Source organism: Brachyhypopomus gauderio, unplaced genomic scaffold, assembly GCF_052324685.1.
Source record: "Brachyhypopomus gauderio isolate BG-103 unplaced genomic scaffold, BGAUD_0.2 sc191, whole genome shotgun sequence".
Classification (NCBI taxonomy): domain Eukaryota; kingdom Metazoa; phylum Chordata; class Actinopteri; order Gymnotiformes; family Hypopomidae; genus Brachyhypopomus; species Brachyhypopomus gauderio.
In genome coordinates, this window is record NW_027507012.1 from 184238 (window position 1) to 205236 (window position 20999).

The window sequence follows — 20999 nt, forward strand, 5'->3', positions numbered from 1 at the left end:
TGGTGGCTGTATTTGCTGTGCTAGACTCTTTCAGAATTCTGAAGACAACCTTACAAGTGGGGATGTAGCTCAGTGGTAGAGCGCATGCTTCGCCTGTGTGAGGAACTGGCTTCGACCCCCAGCATCTCAATGAAGCATAGCTTGTTTCCTGAATGCCATTGTTTAACACTCAGGTACTCTTGCTTCCTGTTAGGCCCCAACAACCAAAAAGTGCTCTTTCCTGGGTGAGTCCCAAACGGCTGTGACTCAACTGTGCAACTCTTTTCCAGTCACCAAGACATGGGTTGCTTCTTCTGTTCTCCTTTTGGTAGCTGCCTATGCAATGCTATTTTGGTTACAGCCTATGGACAGTGTAGAATCGGTAGAATTGGTATCAATTCACGGGTCAGAACAGTGTTGTGATTTTGAGCATGTTCCTGCCATTTCCTCACATTTCCGCTGTCGGAGTTACCACATGTCCTCATAAGTTTGTGTGTGGTTCAAATTTAAGGACTCTCTCTTTTCTATGGCATGGTGGCCAAGTGGTAAGGCGTCGGTCTCGTTAAACCGAAGATCACGGGTTCGATCCCCGTTCGTGCCTTTAAGGAAAGTGGACCGAACGGTCTATAATGTCCATTCACTACTAAAATATCTGCTTCCAATTTTGTCCTTGTACAAGAGACCTCTGTATGTGATCAAGCACTCGTCTGACTCTCAAAGAAGCAGCTGAAATGGCCTGGCGGAAAGGTGCTTACCTTTTAAATGGCAGACAACGGGAACATCTACATCCATTTCTAATGTGACCTCTACCTTTATTTTGAGTATTTCAATGATCTTTACTGAGTTTACCATCAGGTTTCCATGTGATAGAGTCTGCAGGAGCGAAAACTGGGCTTTGCTAGGTAAGAATTTCTCCATTGCTTCCAGGTAGGTTGCAGATTAAGAGGCTGTATGTCAAAGTCTATGTTATAGGGCCAAGTATTCCTGATGGTGTGGCAGGCCTTCTCACCCCTTCAGGGAGTAGTGATACATTAGGCAACTGTAGACTAGTTGATAAACCTTTGGAATCATTCTCTTTGGCTCTACAACCAATTAGTTCCACATGTCAAGGGGATGTAGCTCAGTGGAAGAGCGCATGCTTTGCATGTATGAGGTCCAGGGTTCAATCCCCTGCATCTCCATGAGCATTGTCTATAGATATTGTTGGCTATATTTTAACCTTTCGGGTTGAGCTGACATTCAGACGCTGTGCATTTCTCTTACCCTTTTCGTGCCTTAATAGTGTTGCTTGCAGCTTCTCTTATTGATAGACGATGCTCAGTTTCCGTTCGGTTATACATCGGTCACAATGGTGTCGTGTTTTTGAGCATGTTCACTGCTGCTTTTAACACATGCCTTCGTAACCGAAGATCACCGGTTAGCCATTGGACCATTAAAGTGCTTTGTCAGTTTTCAATTCTGTTTTTGTTCCTTGCAAACTTGACATTCTGGCATGGCTGCTGCTGAAGTATAACTTGCTTCATGGGTTTGTCCTGTTACTGCTTCTGGTGGCTGTATTTGCTGTGCTAGACTCTTTCAGAATTCTGAAGACAACCTTACAAGTGGGGATGTAGCTCAGTGGTAGAGCGCATGCTTCGCCTGTGTGAGGAACTGGCTTCGACCCCCAGCATCTCAATGAAGCATAGCTTGTTTCCTGAATGCCATTGTTTAACACTCAGGTACTCTTGCTTCCTGTTAGGCCCCAACAACCAAAAAGTGCTCTTTCCTGGGTGAGTCCCAAACGGCTGTGACTCAACTGTGCAACTTTCTTCCAGTCACCAAGACATGGGTTGCTTCTTCTGTTCTCCTTTTGGTAGCTGCCTATGCAATGCTATTTTGGTTACAGCCTATGGACAGTGTAGAATCGGTAGAATTGGTATCAATTCACGGGTCAGAACAGTGTTGTGATTTTGAGCATGTTCCTGCCATTTCCTCACATTTCCGCTGTCGGAGTTACCACATGTCCTCATAAGTTTGTGTGTGGTTCAAATTTAAGGACTCTCTCTTTTCTATGGCATGGTGGCCAAGTGGTAAGGCGTCGGTCTCGTAAACCGAAGATCACGGGTTCGATCCCCGTTCGTGCCTTTAAGGAAAGTGGACCGAACGGTCTATAATGTCCATTCACTACTAAAATATCTGCTTCCAATTTTGTCCTTGTACAAGAGACCTCTGTATGTGATCAAGCACTCGTCTGACTCTCAAAGAAGCAGCTGAAATGGCCTGGCGGAAAGGTGCTTACCTTTTAAATGGCAGACAACGGGAACATCTACATCCATTTCTAATGTGACCTCTACCTTTATTTTGAGTATTTCAATGATCTTTACTGAATTTACCATCAGGTTTCCATGTGATAGAGTCTGCAGGAGCGAAAACTGGGCTTTGCTAGGTAAGAATTTCTCCATTGCTTCCAGGTAGGTTGCAGATTAAGAGGCTGTATGTCAAAGTCTATGTTATAGGGCCAAGTATTCCTGATGGTGTGGCAGGCCTTCTCACCCCTTCAGGGAGTAGTGATACATTAGGCAACTGTAGACTAGTTGATAAACCTTTGGAATCATTCTCTTTGGCTCTACAACCAATTAGTTCCACATGTCAAGGGGATGTAGCTCAGTGGAAGAGCGCATGCTTTGCATGTATGAGGTCCAGGGTTCAATCCCCTGCATCTCCATGAGCATTGTCTATAGATATTGTTGGCTATATTTTAACCTTTCGGGTTGAGCTGACATTCAGACGCTGTGCATTTCTCTTACCCTTTTCGTGCCTTAATAGTGTTGCTTGCAGCTTCTCTTATTGATAGACGATGCTCAGTTTCCGTTCGGTTATACATCGGTCACAATGGTGTCGTGTTTTTGAGCATGTTCACTGCTGCTTTTAACACATGCCTTCGTAACCGAAGATCACCGGTTAGCCATTGGACCATTAAAGTGCTTTGTCAGTTTTCAATTCTGTTTTTGTTCCTTGCAAACTTGACATTCTGGCATGGCTGCTGCTGAAGTATAACTTGCTTCATGGGTTTGTCCTGTTACTGCTTCTGGTGGCTGTATTTGCTGTGCTAGACTCTTTCAGAATTCTGAAGACAACCTTACAAGTGGGGATGTAGCTCAGTGGTAGAGCGCATGCTTCGCCTGTGTGAGGAACTGGCTTCGACCCCCAGCATCTCAATGAAGCATAGCTTGTTTCCTGAATGCCATTGTTTAACACTCAGGTACTCTTGCTTCCTGTTAGGCCCCAACAACCAAAAAGTGCTCTTTCCTGGGTGAGTCCCAAACGGCTGTGACTCAACTGTGCAACTTTCTTCCAGTCACCAAGACATGGGTTGCTTCTTCTGTTCTCCTTTTGGTAGCTGCCTATGCAATGCTATTTTGGTTACAGCCTATGGACAGTGTAGAATCGGTAGAATTGGTATCAATTCACGGGTCAGAACAGTGTTGTGATTTTGAGCATGTTCCAGCCATTTCCACACACTTCCGCTGTCGGAGTTACCACATGCCCTCATAGGTTTGTGTGTGGTTCAAATTTAAGCACTCACTCTTTTCTATGGCATGGTGGCCAAGTGGTAAGGCGTCGGTCTCGTAAACCGAAGATCACGGGTTAGATCCCCGTTCGTGCCTTTAAGGAAAGTGGACCGAACGGTCTATAATGTCCGTTCACTACCAAAATATCTGCTTCCAATTTTGTCCTTGTACAAGAGACCTCTGTATGTTATCAAGCACTCGTCTGACTCTCAAAGAAGCAGCTGAAATGTCCTGGCGGAAAGGTGCTTACCTTTTAAATGGCAGACAACGGGAACATCTACCTCCATTTCTAATGTGACCTCTACCTTTGTTTTGAGTATTTCAATGATCTTTACTGAGTTTACCATCAGGTTTCCATGTGATAGAGTCTGCAGGAGCGAAAACTGGGCTTTGCTAGGTAAGAATTTCTCCATTGCTTCCAGGTAGTTTGCAGATTAAGAGGCTGTATGTCAAAGTCTATGTTATAGGGCCAAGGATTCCTGATGGTGTGGCAGGCCTTCTCACCCCTTCAGGGAGTAGTGATACATTAGGCAACTGTAGACTAGTTGATAAACCTTTGGAATCATTCTCTTTGGCTCTACAACCAATTAGTTCCACACGTCAAGGGGATGTAGCTCAGTGGAAGTGCGCATGCTTTGCATGTATGAGGTCCAGGGTTCAATCCCCTGCATCTCCATGAGCATTATCTATAGATATGGTTGGCTATATTTTAACCTTTCGGGTTGAGCTGACATTCAGACGCTGTGCATTTCTCTCACTCTTTTTGTGCCTTAATAGTGTTGCTTGCAGCTTCTCTTATTGATAGACGATGCTCAGTTTCCGTTCGGTTATACATAGGTCACAATGGTGTCGTGATTTTGAGCATGTTCCTGCCATTTCCTCACATTTCCGCTGTCGGAGTTACCACATGTCCTCATAAGTTTGTGTGTGGTTCAAATTTAAGGACTCTCTCTTTTCTATGGCATGGTGGCCAAGTGGTAAGGCGTCGGTCTCGTAAACCGAAGATCACGGGTTCGATCCCCGTTCGTGCCTTTAAGGAAAGTGGACCGAACGGTCTATAATGTCCATTCACTACTAAAATATCTGCTTCCAATTTTGTCCTTGTACAAGAGACCTCTGTATGTGATCAAGCACTCGTCTGACTCTCAAAGAAGCAGCTGAAATGGCCTGGCGGAAAGGTGCTTACCTTTTAAATGGCAGACAACGGGAACATCTACATCCATTTCTAATGTGACCTCTACCTTTATTTTGAGTATTTCAATGATCTTTACTGAGTTTACCATCAGGTTTCCATGTGATAGAGTCTGCAGGAGCGAAAACTGGGCTTTGCTAGGTAAGAATTTCTCCATTGCTTCCAGGTAGGTTGCAGATTAAGAGGCTGTATGTCAAAGTCTATGTTATAGGGCCAAGTATTCCTGATGGTGTGGCAGGCCTTCTCACCCCTTCAGGGAGTAGTGATACATTAGGCAACTGTAGACTAGTTGATAAACCTTTGGAATCATTCTCTTTGGCTCTACAACCAATTAGTTCCACATGTCAAGGGGATGTAGCTCAGTGGAAGAGCGCATGCTTTGCATGTATGAGGTCCAGGGTTCAATCCCCTGCATCTCCATGAGCATTGTCTATAGATATTGTTGGCTATATTTTAACCTTTCGGGTTGAGCTGACATTCAGACGCTGTGCATTTCTCTTACCCTTTTCGTGCCTTAATAGTGTTGCTTGCAGCTTCTCTTATTGATAGACGATGCTCAGTTTCCGTTCGGTTATACATCGGTCACAATGGTGTCGTGTTTTTGAGCATGTTCACTGCTGCTTTTAACACATGCCTTCGTAACCGAAGATCACCGGTTAGCCATTGGACCATTAAAGTGCTTTGTCAGTTTTCAATTCTGTTTTTGTTCCTTGCAAACTTGACATTCTGGCATGGCTGCTGCTGAAGTATAACTTGCTTCATGGGTTTGTCCTGTTACTGCTTCTGGTGGCTGTATTTGCTGTGCTAGACTCTTTCAGAATTCTGAAGACAACCTTACAAGTGGGGATGTAGCTCAGTGGTAGAGCGCATGCTTCGCCTGTGTGAGGAACTGGCTTCGACCCCCAGCATCTCAATGAAGCATAGCTTGTTTCCTGAATGCCATTGTTTAACACTCAGGTACTCTTGCTTCCTGTTAGGCCCCAACAACCAAAAAGTGCTCTTTCCTGGGTGAGTCCCAAACGGCTGTGACTCAACTGTGCAACTTTCTTCCAGTCACCAAGACATGGGTTGCTTCTTCTGTTCTCCTTTTGGTAGCTGCCTATGCAATGCTATTTTGGTTACAGCCTATGGACAGTGTAGAATCGGTAGAATTGGTATCAATTCACGGGTCAGAACAGTGTTGTGATTTTGAGCATGTTCCAGCCATTTCCACACACTTCCGCTGTCGGAGTTACCACATGCCCTCATAGGTTTGTGTGTGGTTCAAATTTAAGCACTCACTCTTTTCTATGGCATGGTGGCCAAGTGGTAAGGCGTCGGTCTCGTAAACCGAAGATCACGGGTTAGATCCCCGTTCGTGCCTTTAAGGAAAGTGGACCGAACGGTCTATAATGTCCGTTCACTACCAAAATATCTGCTTCCAATTTTGTCCTTGTACAAGAGACCTCTGTATGTTATCAAGCACTCGTCTGACTCTCAAAGAAGCAGCTGAAATGTCCTGGCGGAAAGGTGCTTACCTTTTAAATGGCAGACAACGGGAACATCTACCTCCATTTCTAATGTGACCTCTACCTTTGTTTTGAGTATTTCAATTGTTACGAGCTGGTCTAGGACAGACCGCAACATAATATGAATCTAACGGCGTTGGGGGTATATCTGGCTTCCCGAGTACATTCTTGTGTGCTTAGATATACTTAAACTCAATAACCAGCGTCAAGTCATTGTCTTTGCGCTTTTTAATTGGTCACATCCGTGCATAATACAACGGAAAACATAAACAGATGATAAAGGTACTTCAACTCAAGAAACAAAGCACCTCACTAATGAAACATATGTGTATATTAAAAAAGAAACAGACAAACAAACAAAACAAACCACCATCAAATGAATATCAATACAAAAACTCCACCACAATTTATCACTAACATAAATTAATAATCAACCAATACAACCTATATCTTGGATCTCACCCACAGTAGAGCACACAACAAGAGATAACAGTCAGGGACAACAATCAGGTCCACATCGGAAAGCCAGAACCACCAACAAGCAACAAGTCCGAAACAAAGCCCCGCCTCTCTCCTCCTCCTGGGCCATCTTGGATCCTCTTTATAGCTGGTCCCCCCCTAGGGGTAGCCAATCCAAAAACACTCCTTGTTAACCTGCAACAAAACAAAACAACTCCAAGGCATGCATTTAGACAGAGTCGTAACACTCCCCCACCCAAAATAAAGTGTAGTGTCTGTGCCTATGTAATACATTATGTAGTGTTTAAGTTTAAACTAACTGGTTTAAAATTCATTTCATTTCTTGCTTATGTTCAGTTGAGCAGGACAAAGAGGTTGAAGAATGTGGTTTACATATGGTTTGGTTTAGGTGAAAAGGGACCCTAGTTCAGGGGTCAAAGGTCTGGTGGGCCCTTTCTCACCCTACTCGCTTTTCTTTTTCATGATGGATGATATGATAGAGTTTACAGATGTGAGGAGCATCAGACCTCCTTTGTGTAACTCGCATATAAATATGGGTAGACTGGCAGTGTTCGGGAGAGGAGATTCACAATTGGCCCGAGACCTCTCTCAAGCAAGACCATGGTGCTTGATTTGATGCTGTTCTTTTTTGTAATAAACTTATTATTGACAACTAAGACAGTGTCGGCGGAGACTTCTTCATTCATCATCACAGCATTGCTAAAGAAGAAAATACACCTCAAAAGAAAAACAAAACTCACATTTTGTTTTAATTTACTCATGACCGGAGCTATTTTAATAATGCTTTCAAATACGTTTAGGAAGTCTTATACTCTCGATAAGGCGTCTGCTACGATGTTCTCAGCACCTTTCTTGTGGTGAACCTCCAAATTGAAATCCTGAATCATTAAAAACCATCTCATCAACCGCTGATTTGTATTTCGCATCCTTGTCAAGAATATTAATGGATTATGGTCTGTATGAACCTCAACAGGCAACACACTGGAACCCAAGTACACCTCAAAGTGCTGCAAAGCCATTAAGAGGGCCAAAGCCTCTTTTTTGATAGTGCTATAACCAACCTGATGTTTCAAGAACTTTTTTGAGAAATAACATACAGGATGTTCAACTCCTTGCTCATCGTCCTGTAAGAGAACAGCACCAGCTCCGTAAGCACTGGCATCAACATCCAGTTTAAAAGGTTTTGTGAAATCAGGAGCAGCCAGGACTGGTGTACTGCACAAGAGAGACTTAATGGCCTTAAAAGCATGGTCACAATCTGTGGTCCACAGCAGTGTCTGTGAATATTTTAATAAATCCGTCAGGGGTGCAGCCACACTAGCGAAATTTTTGCAAAACCCACGGTAATACCCTTCCATACCTAAAAATCGCCGAAGATCACGTTTTGTAGCGGGTACCGGAAAATCAATAATGGCCTGTACTTTGGCTGCAAGAGGACATACTTCACCTTGCCCGACCAACTTTCCCAAATAAGACACTCTGGCCTTACCAAATTCACACTTGGCGAGATTTAGTGTAAGTTTGGCATCTTGTAAGCGACTAAAAACCTTTCCGAGATTCGTCATGTGCTCGTCCCAACTAGACGAATACACCACCACATCATCTAGATATATCTCACAATTTTCCACGTTCGCCAATACTTTCCACATCAACCTCTGGAAAGTCGCAGGTGCATTTCTTAAGCCAAATGGCATTACGGAGTATTGAAGGAAATGATCAGGCGTAACGAAGGCAGAAATTTCAGATGCTACAGGGGTTAGAGGAACTTGCCAATACCCCTTTAGTAGATCAAGTTTCGTTACGAATTTGGCTGCTCCGACTCTATCAATGCAATCCTCCATTCTTGGCAAAGGGAAGGAATCGGGTTTGGTAACTGCGTTAACTCTTCGATAGTCTGTACAAAATCTACTAGTTCCATCAGGCTTAGGCACTAGTAGACAGGGCGAACTCCAAGAGCTAATGCTAGGTGTAGCCAAACCATTGTCCAAAAGATACTCAACCTCTTTTTGCATTTTCTGGCGTTTTGTGGGATTAACACGATAAGCATGTTGTTTGATAGGTTGCTGCCCTTGCACATCAATATCGTGATAAAGCCAATCAGTTCGACCAGGAACATCAGAAAATAAAGAAAGGTGAGTATTAATCATCTCAATCACATCTTCCTGTTCTCTCTCACCAAGATGTAACAACTGGGAGTGTACAGTAGCCAAGAACTCAGAATTTAACAGGTGAGGAGTAAAAAGACTATCATCACGAAACGTGAGATCATCACTGCCAGACTGGTAGTCCAACCTGGTTATTGCCAACGCTGAAGTAACAGGGGTACCGTCAGAACCCTCACATGGTACCCGTTGAACATAAGATTTCAACATATTGATGTGGCAAACACGACTTTTTCTCTGTCGGTCGGGCGTGCTGATCACATAATCAGTATCACTTAACTTACGTTCCACCACATATGGACCTGAAAATTTTGCACACAAAGCTGAACCAGGAATAGGCAGTAACACAAGAACCTTGTCTCCCTTACGGAGTTCTCGGGGTACTGTCCTTTTATCAAAGCGAGCCTTCATGTTTGACTGGACCGATGACAAAGATGCTTTTGCAACATCATTAGCATGATGTAATCGTTCACGGAAATCACTCACGTATTCTAAAATATTACTTCTCTTCTGGTCATCTGCAACCAATTTTTCTCTGAGTAGTTTTAATGGCCCACGCACGGAGTGACCGAAAATCAAGTCTGCTGGACTAAATCCCAGAGATTCCTGCACTGATTCTCTTACGGCAAATAACAGAAATGGAACACCCTCATCCCATTCTCTTCCTGAGGTCAGACAATACTTGCGCAACATGGCTTTAAATGTTTGGTGAAATCGTTCAAGTGCACCCTGAGACTCGGGATGGTAAGCACTTGACATACGATGTTCAATTTGTAACAATTTCATCACCTGATTAAACAAACGCAAAGTGAAGTTTGATCCCTGATCAGTCTGAATGCGTTTGGGTAGCCCAAACGTAGAGAAGAATCTGACTAACGCTTTCACGATACCTTTTACTTTCAGGTTGCGTAGAGGTATAGCCTCAGGATATCGGGTAGCTGTGCACATGAGAGAAAGCAAATACATATTACCAGACTTGGTTTTAGGTAGGGGTCCAACACAGTCGATAATAAGCTGTTCAAATGGCGCCCCCAACACAGGAATTGGATGGAGTGGAGCCAATGGAATGGTTTGATTAGGTTTACCAGCGACTTGACAGGCATGACATGAACGACAGTAAGCTACAACATCACGTTTCAGACCTGGCCAAAAGAAATAACGCAAGATTCTATGATAGGTCTTTCGGATTCCCAGGTGACCTGACATTACATGGTCATGAGCTAGACTAAGTATCTGCTGCCTATAGCTAGTAGGAACAACGAGCTGATAAATAGCATTCCACTCCGTCGTCTCATGTGAAGGGGACCATTTTCTCAACAATAATCCATTCTGATGGAAGTATGTTACAACTTGTTGTGGCAATTCCTCCTCAGTAACAGCTTTTATCCGACAACAGTTTAAAGAAGAATCTTTACACTGTTCCTCAATTAGTGACTCCCGTCCGAACTTTACATCTAACCCCACATCTATTTCACTTGAGTCACCATCCGATACCTTATATGGCAGAACTTCACAACCAACCTTCGTCCCCGTATCAGGTTTGGATGACACCAAAAATGTCTCAGAGAGATCAATCTGATCGGCAAACTTGCGTGCCTGCGCACGAGTCACTACACAAGCAGGAAACACAGTTGGATCCAATGAAACGGATGAAACAGGTTCATCTATAACCTCAGGCACAGGACTCACTTTACCCCCTGCCAAATCATTCCCCAAAATAAACTGAACTCCCTTCATAGGAAATTGAGATCGGATTCCTACCCTCACTTCACCCGTCACCAACCGAGATTTAAGATGGACATTATGCAGAGGAACCCTACATACACCTAATTCAATGCCTTGGATCAGAATATCCGATCCACAAGCAGACAAACCTGAAAAAGGCAGAACTGACTCAAGGATAAAGGATTGTGCAGCCCCCGTGTCTCGTAATATTTTAATAGACACTTGATCTGCAACGTCACCAGTCAGTGAAACTACCCCGTCCATAACAAATGGTTCATATACAGAATCATACACATGTTCATCAGGCACAACATTCAAGACATCGGCAACAAACCCAACTGTTTTAGGTACTGACACATAGCGTTTTGGGTGAGAGAGAGGTGGCTTTGTTTCCAACATAGGACATGATGCAATTAAATGATCGGTTTTCTTACAATAAAAACAAGCACGAAGACCATTATTCTCATAGCGAGCCGAATTGGGACTTTTACCGGAATTCTGAGCACTCCTTGAGCGAAATCGCCAAGATGGGCTCGGATCTGAACGAGCTACGGAAAACACATTTTTGTGAGTCAACACAAATTCGTCAGCAAACACAGCTGCCTGTGACAAGGATGACACCTTTTGCTCATTTAAATACACGACAAGACGCTCAGGCAAGCCATTCTTAAACGCTTCCAAAAGCATCAGTTCTTTTAATTGTAGGAAATTCTCAACTTTACTGGCTACACACCATTTTTCAAATAGAACCATCATTTCTCTGGTGAATTCCACAAAGGTCTGGTTGGCAGTTTTGGCATGGTTGCGAAACTTTTGTCTATACGCTTCAGGCACGAGTTCATATGCACGCAAAACGGTGGCTTTGACTACGTTGTAATCGAGACTCTGTTCGATAGTTAATGCAGCACAAACCTCCTGTGCTTTTCCCACCAGTTTGCATTGCAGGAGTAACGTCCAGACATCTTTAGGCCACTGAAGAGCGGTGGCTACACGCTCAAAGGCTGCAAAATATGAGTCAACCTCTGTCTCTCTAAATGGCGGAACAAGGTTAATGTTTTTACTCACATCAAACACAGGCGACACGCGAACAGGTGCATCAACACGAGTCCCAGCAGAAGCAAAAGGAGGAGAAGTAGCAGCACGCAAACGGAGCAATTCCGTCTCATGTTCCTGACGCTTCACTGCCAACTTCAATTCCTCCAAGCGTATACTCAACTGTAGATCAACAGAACCCAAAAGTTGAGGTGCACCTTCAGAAACAGGTGTAGAAGCAGAAGCGGCCGTAGCAGAGACTACCCCACCACAAGCAGTCCCACCACGACCTACACTAGGAGAGGAAGGAGGTGTTACCCGCACCTCAATTAATACATCCTCATCATGCTCATGGGCAATACCAGGCAAAGCAGACTCAGGCACAGCAGGCAAAACACCGTCCTCCACCAGACGATCATACACAGCAGTCCTCACCACACTCTTACGAGCGGAACGCGAAACATTAACATTATAGAATCCAGCCAACAGAAGCAACTCTTCCTTACGACACATCTCAAAGGCACGCAAAGACGGAGCCAAAACGAATTTCTCAAGTTCAAAAGCCATGTCAACGAAAGAACGTGCAGGCCCACAAAAATACCCACACACCCAAAAAAAGACGAGCCCCCACTTTATGTTACGAGCTGGTCTAGGACAGACCGCAACATAATATGAATCTAACGGCGTTGGGGGTATATCTGGCTTCCCGAGTACATTCTTGTGTGCTTAGATATACTTAAACTCAATAACCAGCATCAAGTCATTGTCTTTGCGCTTTTTAATGGGTCACATCCGTGCATAATACAACGGAAAACATAAACAGATGATAAAGGTACTTCAACTCAAGAAACAAAGCACCTCACTAATGAAACATATGTGTATATTAAAAAAGAAACAGACAAACCAACAAACAAACAAACAAAACAAACCACCATCAAATGAATATCAATACAAAAACTCCACCACAATTTATCACTAACATAAATTAATAATCAACCAATACAACCTATATCTTGGATCTCACCCACAGTAGAGCACACAACAAGAGATAACAGTCAGGGACAACAATCAGGTCCACATCGGAAAGCCAGAACCACCAACAAGCAACAAGTCCGAAACAAAGCCCCGCCTCTCTCCTCCTCCTGGGCCATCTTGGATCCTCTTTATAGCTGGTCCCCCCCTAGGGGTAGCCAATCCAAAAACACTCCTTGTTAACCTGCAACAAAACAAAACAACTCCAAGGCATGCATTTAGACAGAGTCGTAACACAATGATCTTTACTGAGTTTACCATCAGGTTTCCATGTGATAGAGTCTGCAAGAGCGAAAACTGGGCTTTGCTAGGTAAGAATTTCTCCATTGCTTCCAGGTAGGTTGCAGATTAAGAGGCTGTATGTCAAAGTCTATGTTATTGGGCCAAGTATTCCTGATGGTGTGGCAGGCCTTCTCACCCCTTCAGGGAGTAGTGATACATTAGGCAACTGCAGACTAGTTGATAAACCTTTGGAATCATTCTCTTTGGCTCTACAACCAATTAGTTCCACATGTCAAGGGGATGTAGCTCAGTGGAAGAGCGCATGCTTTGCATGTATGAGGTCCAGGGATCAATCCCCTGCATCTCCATGAGCATTGTCTATCGATATGGTTGGCTATATTTTAACCTTTCGGGTTGAGCTGACATTCAGACGCTGTGCATTTCTCTCACTCTTTTTGTGCCTTAATAGTGTTGCTTGCAGCTTCTCTTATTGATAGACGATGCTCAGTTTCCGTTCGGTTATACATCGGTCACAATGGTGTCGTGTTTTTGAGCATGTTCACTGCTGCTTTTAACACATGCCTTCCTAACCGAAGACCACCGGTTAGCCATTGGACCATTAAAGTGCTTTGTCAGTTTTCAATTCTGTTTTTGTTCCTTGCAAACTTGACATTCTGGCATGGCTGCTGCTGAAGTATAACTTGCTTCATGGGTTCGTCCTGTTACTGCTTCTGGTGGCCGTATTTGCTGTGCTAGACTCTTTCAGAATTCTGAAGACAACCTTACAAGTGGGGATGTAGCTCAGTGGTAGAGCGCATGCTTCGCCTGTGTGAGGAACTGGCTTCGACCCCCAGCATGTCATTGAAGCATAGCTTGTTTCCTGAATGCCATTGTTTAACACTCAGGTACTCTTGCTTCCTGTTAGGCCCCAACAACCAAAAAGTGCTCTTTCCTGGGTGAGTCCCAAGCGGCTGTGACTCAACTGTGCAACTTTCTTCCAGTCACCAAGACATGGGTTGCTTCTTCTGTTCTCCTTTTGGTAGCTGCCTATGCAATGCTATTTTGGTTACAGCCTATGGACAGTGTAGAATCGGTAGAATTGGTATCAATTCATGGGTCAGAACAGTGTTGTGATTTTGAGCATGTTCCAGCCATTTCCACACACTTCCGGCTGTCGGAGTTACCACATGCCCTCATAAGTTTGTGTGTGGTTCAAATTTAAGGACTCTCTCTTTTCTACGGCATGGTGGCCAAGTGGTAAGGCGTCGGTCTCGTAAACCGAAGATCACGGGTTCGATCCCCGTTCGTGCCTTTAAGGAAAGTGGACCGAAAGGTCTATAATCTCCATTCACTACTAAAATATTTGCTTCCAATTTTGTCCTTGTACAAGAGACCTCTGTATGTGATCAAGCACTCGTCTGACTCTCAAAGAAGCAGCTGAAATGGCCTGGCGGAAAGGTGCTTACCTTTTAAATGGCAGACAACGGGAACATCTACATCCATTTCTAATGTGACCTCTACCTTTGTTTTGAGTATTTCAATGATCTTTACTGAGTTTACCATCAGGTTTCCATGTGATAGAGTCTGCAGGAGCGAAAACTGGGCTTTGCTAGGTAAGAATTTCTCCATTGCTTCCAGGTAGGTTGCAGATTAACAGGCTGTATGTCAAAGTGTATGTTATAGGGCCAAGGATTCCTGATGGTGTGGCAGGCCTTCTCACCCCTTCAGGGAGTAGTGATACATTACGCAACTGTAGACTAGTTGATAAACCTTTGGAATCATTCTCTTTGGCTCTACAACCAATTAGTTCCACACGTCAAGGGCATGTAGCTCAGTGGAAGAGCGCATGCTTTGCATGTATGAGGTCCAGGGTTCAATCCCCTGCATCTCCATGAGCATTGTCTATAGATATGCTTGGCTATATTTTAACCTTTCGGGTTGAGCTGACATTCAGACGCTGTGCATTTCTCTCACTCTTTTTGTGCCTTAATAGTGTTGCTTGCAGCTTCTCTTATTGATAGACGATGCTCAGTTTCCGTTCGGTTATACATCGGTCACAATGGTGTCGTGATTTTGAGCATGTTCCAGCCATTTCCTCACATTTCCGCTGTCGGAGTTACCACATGTCCTCATAAGTTTGTGTGTGGTTCAAATTTAAGGACTCTCTTTTCTACAGCATGGTGGCCAAGTGGTAAGGCGTCGGTCTCGTAAACCGAAGATCATAGATTAGATCCCCGTTCGTGCCTTTAAGGAAAGTGGACCGAACGGTCTATAATGTCCATTCACTACCAAAATATCTGCTTCCAATTTTGTCCTTGTACAAGAGACCTCTGTATGTTATCAAGCACTCGTCGGACTCTCAAAGAAGCAGCTGAAATGGCCTGGCGGAAAGGTGATTACCTTTTAAATGGCAGACAACGGGAACATCTACCTCCATTTCTAATGTGACCTCTACCTTTGTTTTGAGTATTTCAATGATCTTTACTGAGTTTACCATCAGGTTTCCATGTGATAGAGTCTGCAGGAGCGAAAACTGGGCTTTGCTAGGTAAGAATTTCTCCATTGCTTCCAGGTAGTTTGCAGATTAAGAGGCTGTATGTCAAAGTCTATGTTATAGGGCCAAGGATTCCTGATGGTGTGGCAGGCCTTCTCATCCCTTCAGGGAGTAGTGATACATTAGGCAACTGTAGACTAGTTGATAAACCTTTGGAATCATTCTCTTTGGCTCTACAACCAATTAGTTCCACACGTCAAGGGGATGTAGCTCAGTGGAAGAGCGCATGCTTTGCATGTATGATGTCCAGGGTTCAATCCCCTGCATCTCCATGAGCATTATCTATAGATATGGTCGGCTATATTTTAACCTTTCGGGTTGAGCTGACATTCAGACGCTGTGCATTTCTCTCACTCTTTTCGTGCCTTAATAGTGTTGCTTGCAGCTTCTCTTATTGATAGACGATGCTCAGTTTCCGTTCGGTTATACATCGGTCACAATGGTGTCGTGTTTTTGAGCATGTTCACTGCTGCTTTTAACACATGCCTTCGTAACCGAAGATCACCGGTTAGCCATTGGACCATTAAAGTGCTTTGTCAGTTTTCAATTCTGTTTTTGTTCCTTGCAAACTTGACATTCTGGCATGGCTGCTGCTGAAGTATAACTTGCTTCATGGGTTTGTCCTGTTACTGCTTCTGGTGGCTGTATTTGCTGTGCTAGACTCTTTCAGAATTCTGAAGACAACCTTACAAGTGGGGATGTAGCTCAGTGGTAGAGCGCATGCTTCGCCTGTGTGAGGAACTGGCTTCGACCCCCAGCATCTCAATGAAGCATAGCTTGTTTCCTGAATGCCATTGTTTAACACTCAGGTACTCTTGCTTCCTGTTAGGCCCCAACAACCAAAAAGTGCTCTTTCCTGGGTGAGTCCCAAACGGCTGTGACTCAACTGTGCAACTTTCTTCCAGTCACCAAGACATGGGTTGCTTCTTCTGTTCTCCTTTTGGTAGCTGCCTATGCAATGCTATTTTGGTTACAGCCTATGGACAGTGTAGAATCGGTAGAATTGGTATCAATTCACGGGTCAGAACAGTGTTGTGATTTTGAGCATGTTCCTGCCATTTCCTCACATTTCCGCTGTCGGAGTTACCACATGTCCTCATAAGTTTGTGTGTGGTTCAAATTTAAGGACTCTCTCTTTTCTATGGCATGGTGGCCAAGTGGTAAGGCGTCGGTCTCGTAAACCGAAGATCACGGGTTCGATCCCCGTTCGTGCCTTTAAGGAAAGTGGACCGAACGGTCTATAATGTCCATTCACTACTAAAATATCTGCTTCCAATTTTGTCCTTGTACAAGAGACCTCTGTATGTGATCAAGCACTCGTCTGACTCTCAAAGAAGCAGCTGAAATGGCCTGGCGGAAAGGTGCTTACCTTTTAAATGGCAGACAACGGGAACATCTACATCCATTTCTAATGTGACCTCTACCTTTATTTTGAGTATTTCAATGATCTTTACTGAGTTTACCATCAGGTTTCCATGTGATAGAGTCTGCAGGAGCGAAAACTGGGCTTTGCTAGGTAAGAATTTCTCCATTGCTTCCAGGTAGGTTGCAGATTAAGAGGCTGTATGTCAAAGTCTATGTTATAGGGCCAAGTATTCCTGATGGTGTGGCAGGCCTTCTCACCCCTTCAGGGAGTAGTGATACATTAGGCAACTGTAGACTAGTTGATAAACCTTTGGAATCATTCTCTTTGGCTCTACAACCAATTAGTTCCACATGTCAAGGGGATGTAGCTCAGTGGAAGAGCGCATGCTTTGCATGTATGAGGTCCAGGGTTCAATCCCCTGCATCTCCATGAGCATTGTCTATAGATATTGTTGGCTATATTTTAACCTTTCGGGTTGAGCTGACATTCAGACGCTGTGCATTTCTCTTACCCTTTTCGTGCCTTAATAGTGTTGCTTGCAGCTTCTCTTATTGATAGACGATGCTCAGTTTCCGTTCGGTTATACATCGGTCACAATGGTGTCGTGTTTTTGAGCATGTTCACTGCTGCTTTTAACACATGCCTTCGTAACCGAAGATCACCGGTTAGCCATTGGACCATTAAAGTGCTTTGTCAGTTTTCAATTCTGTTTTTGTTCCTTGCAAACTTGACATTCTGGCATGGCTGCTGCTGAAGTATAACTTGCTTCATGGGTTTGTCCTGTTACTGCTTCTGGTGGCTGTATTTGCTGTGCTAGACTCTTTCAGAATTCTGAAGACAACCTTACAAGTGGGGATGTAGCTCAGTGGTAGAGCGCATGCTTCGCCTGTGTGAGGAACTGGCTTCGACCCCCAGCATCTCAATGAAGCATAGCTTGTTTCCTGAATGCCATTGTTTAACACTCAGGTACTCTTGCTTCCTGTTAGGCCCCAACAACCAAAAAGTGCTCTTTCCTGGGTGAGTCCCAAACGGCTGTGACTCAACTGTGCAACTTTCTTCCAGTCACCAAGACATGGGTTGCTTCTTCTGTTCTCCTTTTGGTAGCTGCCTATGCAATGCTATTTTGGTTACAGCCTATGGACAGTGTAGAATCGGTAGAATTGGTATCAATTCACGGGTCAGAACAGTGTTGTGATTTTGAGCATGTTCCAGCCATTTCCACACACTTCCGCTGTCGGAGTTACCACATGCCCTCATAGGTTTGTGTGTGGTTCAAATTTAAGCACTCACTCTTTTCTATGGCATGGTGGCCAAGTGGTAAGGCGTCGGTCTCGTAAACCGAAGATCACGGGTTAGATCCCCGTTCGTGCCTTTAAGGAAAGTGGACCGAACGGTCTATAATGTCCGTTCACTACCAAAATATCTGCTTCCAATTTTGTCCTTGTACAAGAGACCTCTGTATGTTATCAAGCACTCGTCTGACTCTCAAAGAAGCAGCTGAAATGTCCTGGCGGAAAGGTGCTTACCTTTTAAATGGCAGACAACGGGAACATCTACCTCCATTTCTAATGTGACCTCTACCTTTGTTTTGAGTATTTCAATGATCTTTACTGAGTTTACCATCAGATTTCCATGTGATAGAGTCTGCAGGAGCGAAAACTGGGCTTTGCTAGGTAAGAATTTCTCCATTGCTTCCAGGTAGTTTGCAGATTAAGAGGCTGTATGTCAAAGTCTATGTTATAGGGCCAAGGATTCCTGATGGTGTGGCAGGCCTTCTCACCCCTTCAGGGAGTAGTGATACATTAGGCAACTGTAGACTAGTTGATAAACCTTTGGAATCATTCTCTTTGGCTCTACAACCAATTAGTTCCACACGTCAAGGGGATGTAGCTCAGTGGAAGTGCGCATGCTTTGCATGTATGAGGTCTAGGGTTCAATCCCCTGCATCTCCATGAGCATTATCTATAGATATGGTTGGCTATATTTTAACCTTTCGGGTTGAGCTGACATTCAGACGCTGTGCATTTCTCTCACTCTTTTTGTGCCTTAATAGTGTTGCTTGCAGCTTCTCTTATTGATAGACGATGCTCAGTTTCCGTTCGGTTATACATAGGTCACAATGGTGTCGTGATTTTGAGCATGTTCCTGCCATTTCCTCACATTTCCGCTGTCGGAGTTACCACATGTCCTCATAAGTTTGTGTGTGGTTCAAATTTAAGGACTCTCTCTTTTCTATGGCATGGTGGCCAAGTGGTAAGGCGTCGGTCTCGTAAACCGAAGATCACGGGTTCGATCCCCGTTCGTGCCTTTAAGGAAAGTGGACCGAACGGTCTATAATGTCCATTCACTACTAAAATATCTGCTTCCAATTTTGTCCTTGTACAAGAGACCTCTGTATGTGATCAAGCACTCGTCTGACTCTCAAAGAAGCAGCTGAAATGGCCTGGCGGAAAGGTGCTTACCTTTTAAATGGCAGACAACGGGAACATCTACATCCATTTCTAATGTGACCTCTACCTTTATTTTGAGTATTTCAATGATCTTTACTGAGTTTACCATCAGGTTTCCATGTGATAGAGTCTGCAGGAGCGAAAACTGGGCTTTGCTAGGTAAGAATTTCTCCATTGCTTCCAGGTAGGTTGCAGATTAAGAGGCTGTATGTCAAAGTCTATGTTATAGGGCCAAGTATTCCTGATGGTGTGGCAGGCCTTCTCACCCCTTCAGGGAGTAGTGATACATTAGGCAACTGTAGACTAGTTGATAAACCTTTGGAATCATTCTCTTTGGCTCTACAACCAATTAGTTCCACATGTCAAGGGGATGTAGCTCAGTGGAAGAGCGCATGCTTTGCATGTATGAGGTCCAGGGTTCAATCCCCTGCATCTCCATGAGCATTGTCTATAGATATTGTTGGCTATATTTTAACCTTTCGGGTTGAGCTGACATTCAGACGCTGTGCATTTCTCTTACCCTTTTCGTGCCTTAATAGTGTTGCTTGCAGCTTCTCTTATTGATAGACGATGCTCAGTTTCCGTTCGGTTATACATCGGTCACAATGGTGTCGTGTTTTTGAGCATGTTCACTGCTGCTTTTAACACATGCCTTCGTAACCGAAGATCACCGGTTAGCCATTGGACCATTAAAGTGCTTTGTCAGTTTTCAATTCTGTTTTTGTTCCTTGCAAACTTGACATTCTGGCATGGCTGCTGCTGAAGTATAACTTGCTTCATGGGTTTGTCCTGTTACTGCTTCTGGTGGCTGTATTTGCTGTGCTAGACTCTTTCAGAATTCTGAAGACAACCTTACAAGTGGGGATGTAGCTCAGTGGTAGAGCGCATGCTTCGCCTGTGTGAGGAACTGGCTTCGACCCCCAGCATCTCAATGAAGCATAGCTTGTTTCCTGAATGCCATTGTTTAACACTCAGGTACTCTTGCTTCCTGTTAGGCCCCAACAACCAAAAAGTGCTCTTTCCTGGGTGAGTCCCAAACGGCTGTGACTCAACTGTGCAACTTTCTTCCAGTCACCAAGACATGGGTTGCTTCTTCTGTTCTCCTTTTGGTAGCTGCCTATGCAATGCTATTTTGGTTACAGCCTATGGACAGTGTAGAATCGGTAGAATTGGTATCAATTCACGGGTCAGAACAGTGTTGTGATTTTGAGCATGTTCCAGCCATTTCCACACACTTCCGCTGTCGGAGTTACCACATGCCCTCATAGGTTTGTGTGTGGTTCAAATTTAAGCACTCACTCTTTTCTATGGCATGGTGGCCAAGTGGTAAGGCGTCGGTCTCGTAAACCGAAGATCACGGGTTAGATCCCCGTTCGTGCCTTTAAGGAAAGTGGACCGAACGGTCTATAATGTCCGTTCACTACCAAAATATCTGCTTCCAATTTTGTCCTTGTACAAGAGACCTCTGTATGTTATCAAGCACTCGTCTGACTCTCAAAGAAGCAGCTGAAATGTCCTGGCGGAAAGGTGCTTACCTTTTAAATGGCAGACAACGGGAACATCTACCTCCATTTCTAATGTGACCTCTACCTTTGTTTTGAGTATTTCAATTGTTACGAGCTGGTCTAGGACAGACCGCAACATAATATGAATCTAACGGCGTTGGGGGTATATCTGGCTTCCCGAGTACATTCTTGTGTGCTTAGATATACTTAAACTCAATAACCAGCGTCAAGTCATTGTCTT

The 20999-nt window shown here is 44.1% G+C and overlaps 18 non-coding genes across 18 annotated transcripts; all 18 read left to right on the forward strand.

Moving 5' to 3' along the window:
* The first annotated feature begins 1088 nt into the window (after positions 1-1088).
* On the forward strand, positions 1089-1160 carry trnaa-ugc (transfer RNA alanine (anticodon UGC)). The gene has a single exon. It is a non-coding gene; the product is annotated as a tRNA-Ala (tRNA).
* An 871-nt stretch (positions 1161-2031) lies between these two features.
* Positions 2032-2103, forward strand: trnat-cgu (transfer RNA threonine (anticodon CGU)). The gene has a single exon. It is a non-coding gene; the product is annotated as a tRNA-Thr (tRNA).
* A 508-nt stretch (positions 2104-2611) lies between these two features.
* On the forward strand, positions 2612-2683 carry trnaa-ugc (transfer RNA alanine (anticodon UGC)). Its single transcript has one exon. It is a non-coding gene; the product is annotated as a tRNA-Ala (tRNA).
* An 871-nt stretch (positions 2684-3554) lies between these two features.
* On the forward strand, positions 3555-3626 carry trnat-cgu (transfer RNA threonine (anticodon CGU)). Its single transcript has one exon. It is a non-coding gene; the product is annotated as a tRNA-Thr (tRNA).
* Positions 3627-4134: 508 nt separating this feature from the next.
* Positions 4135-4206, forward strand: trnaa-ugc (transfer RNA alanine (anticodon UGC)). The gene has a single exon. It is a non-coding gene; the product is annotated as a tRNA-Ala (tRNA).
* A 284-nt stretch (positions 4207-4490) lies between these two features.
* trnat-cgu (transfer RNA threonine (anticodon CGU)) lies at positions 4491-4562 on the forward strand. Its single transcript has one exon. It is a non-coding gene; the product is annotated as a tRNA-Thr (tRNA).
* A 508-nt stretch (positions 4563-5070) lies between these two features.
* trnaa-ugc (transfer RNA alanine (anticodon UGC)) lies at positions 5071-5142 on the forward strand. The gene has a single exon. It is a non-coding gene; the product is annotated as a tRNA-Ala (tRNA).
* An 871-nt stretch (positions 5143-6013) lies between these two features.
* Positions 6014-6085, forward strand: trnat-cgu (transfer RNA threonine (anticodon CGU)). The gene has a single exon. It is a non-coding gene; the product is annotated as a tRNA-Thr (tRNA).
* Positions 6086-13179: 7094 nt separating this feature from the next.
* trnaa-ugc (transfer RNA alanine (anticodon UGC)) lies at positions 13180-13251 on the forward strand. The gene has a single exon. It is a non-coding gene; the product is annotated as a tRNA-Ala (tRNA).
* An 872-nt stretch (positions 13252-14123) lies between these two features.
* On the forward strand, positions 14124-14195 carry trnat-cgu (transfer RNA threonine (anticodon CGU)). The gene has a single exon. It is a non-coding gene; the product is annotated as a tRNA-Thr (tRNA).
* A 508-nt stretch (positions 14196-14703) lies between these two features.
* Positions 14704-14775, forward strand: trnaa-ugc (transfer RNA alanine (anticodon UGC)). Its single transcript has one exon. It is a non-coding gene; the product is annotated as a tRNA-Ala (tRNA).
* An 862-nt stretch (positions 14776-15637) lies between these two features.
* Positions 15638-15709, forward strand: trnaa-ugc (transfer RNA alanine (anticodon UGC)). The gene has a single exon. It is a non-coding gene; the product is annotated as a tRNA-Ala (tRNA).
* An 871-nt stretch (positions 15710-16580) lies between these two features.
* Positions 16581-16652, forward strand: trnat-cgu (transfer RNA threonine (anticodon CGU)). Its single transcript has one exon. It is a non-coding gene; the product is annotated as a tRNA-Thr (tRNA).
* Positions 16653-17160: 508 nt separating this feature from the next.
* trnaa-ugc (transfer RNA alanine (anticodon UGC)) lies at positions 17161-17232 on the forward strand. Its single transcript has one exon. It is a non-coding gene; the product is annotated as a tRNA-Ala (tRNA).
* Positions 17233-18103: 871 nt separating this feature from the next.
* trnat-cgu (transfer RNA threonine (anticodon CGU)) lies at positions 18104-18175 on the forward strand. Its single transcript has one exon. It is a non-coding gene; the product is annotated as a tRNA-Thr (tRNA).
* An 864-nt stretch (positions 18176-19039) lies between these two features.
* Positions 19040-19111, forward strand: trnat-cgu (transfer RNA threonine (anticodon CGU)). The gene has a single exon. It is a non-coding gene; the product is annotated as a tRNA-Thr (tRNA).
* A 508-nt stretch (positions 19112-19619) lies between these two features.
* trnaa-ugc (transfer RNA alanine (anticodon UGC)) lies at positions 19620-19691 on the forward strand. Its single transcript has one exon. It is a non-coding gene; the product is annotated as a tRNA-Ala (tRNA).
* An 871-nt stretch (positions 19692-20562) lies between these two features.
* On the forward strand, positions 20563-20634 carry trnat-cgu (transfer RNA threonine (anticodon CGU)). Its single transcript has one exon. It is a non-coding gene; the product is annotated as a tRNA-Thr (tRNA).
* The last annotated feature ends 365 nt before the right edge of the window (positions 20635-20999 follow it).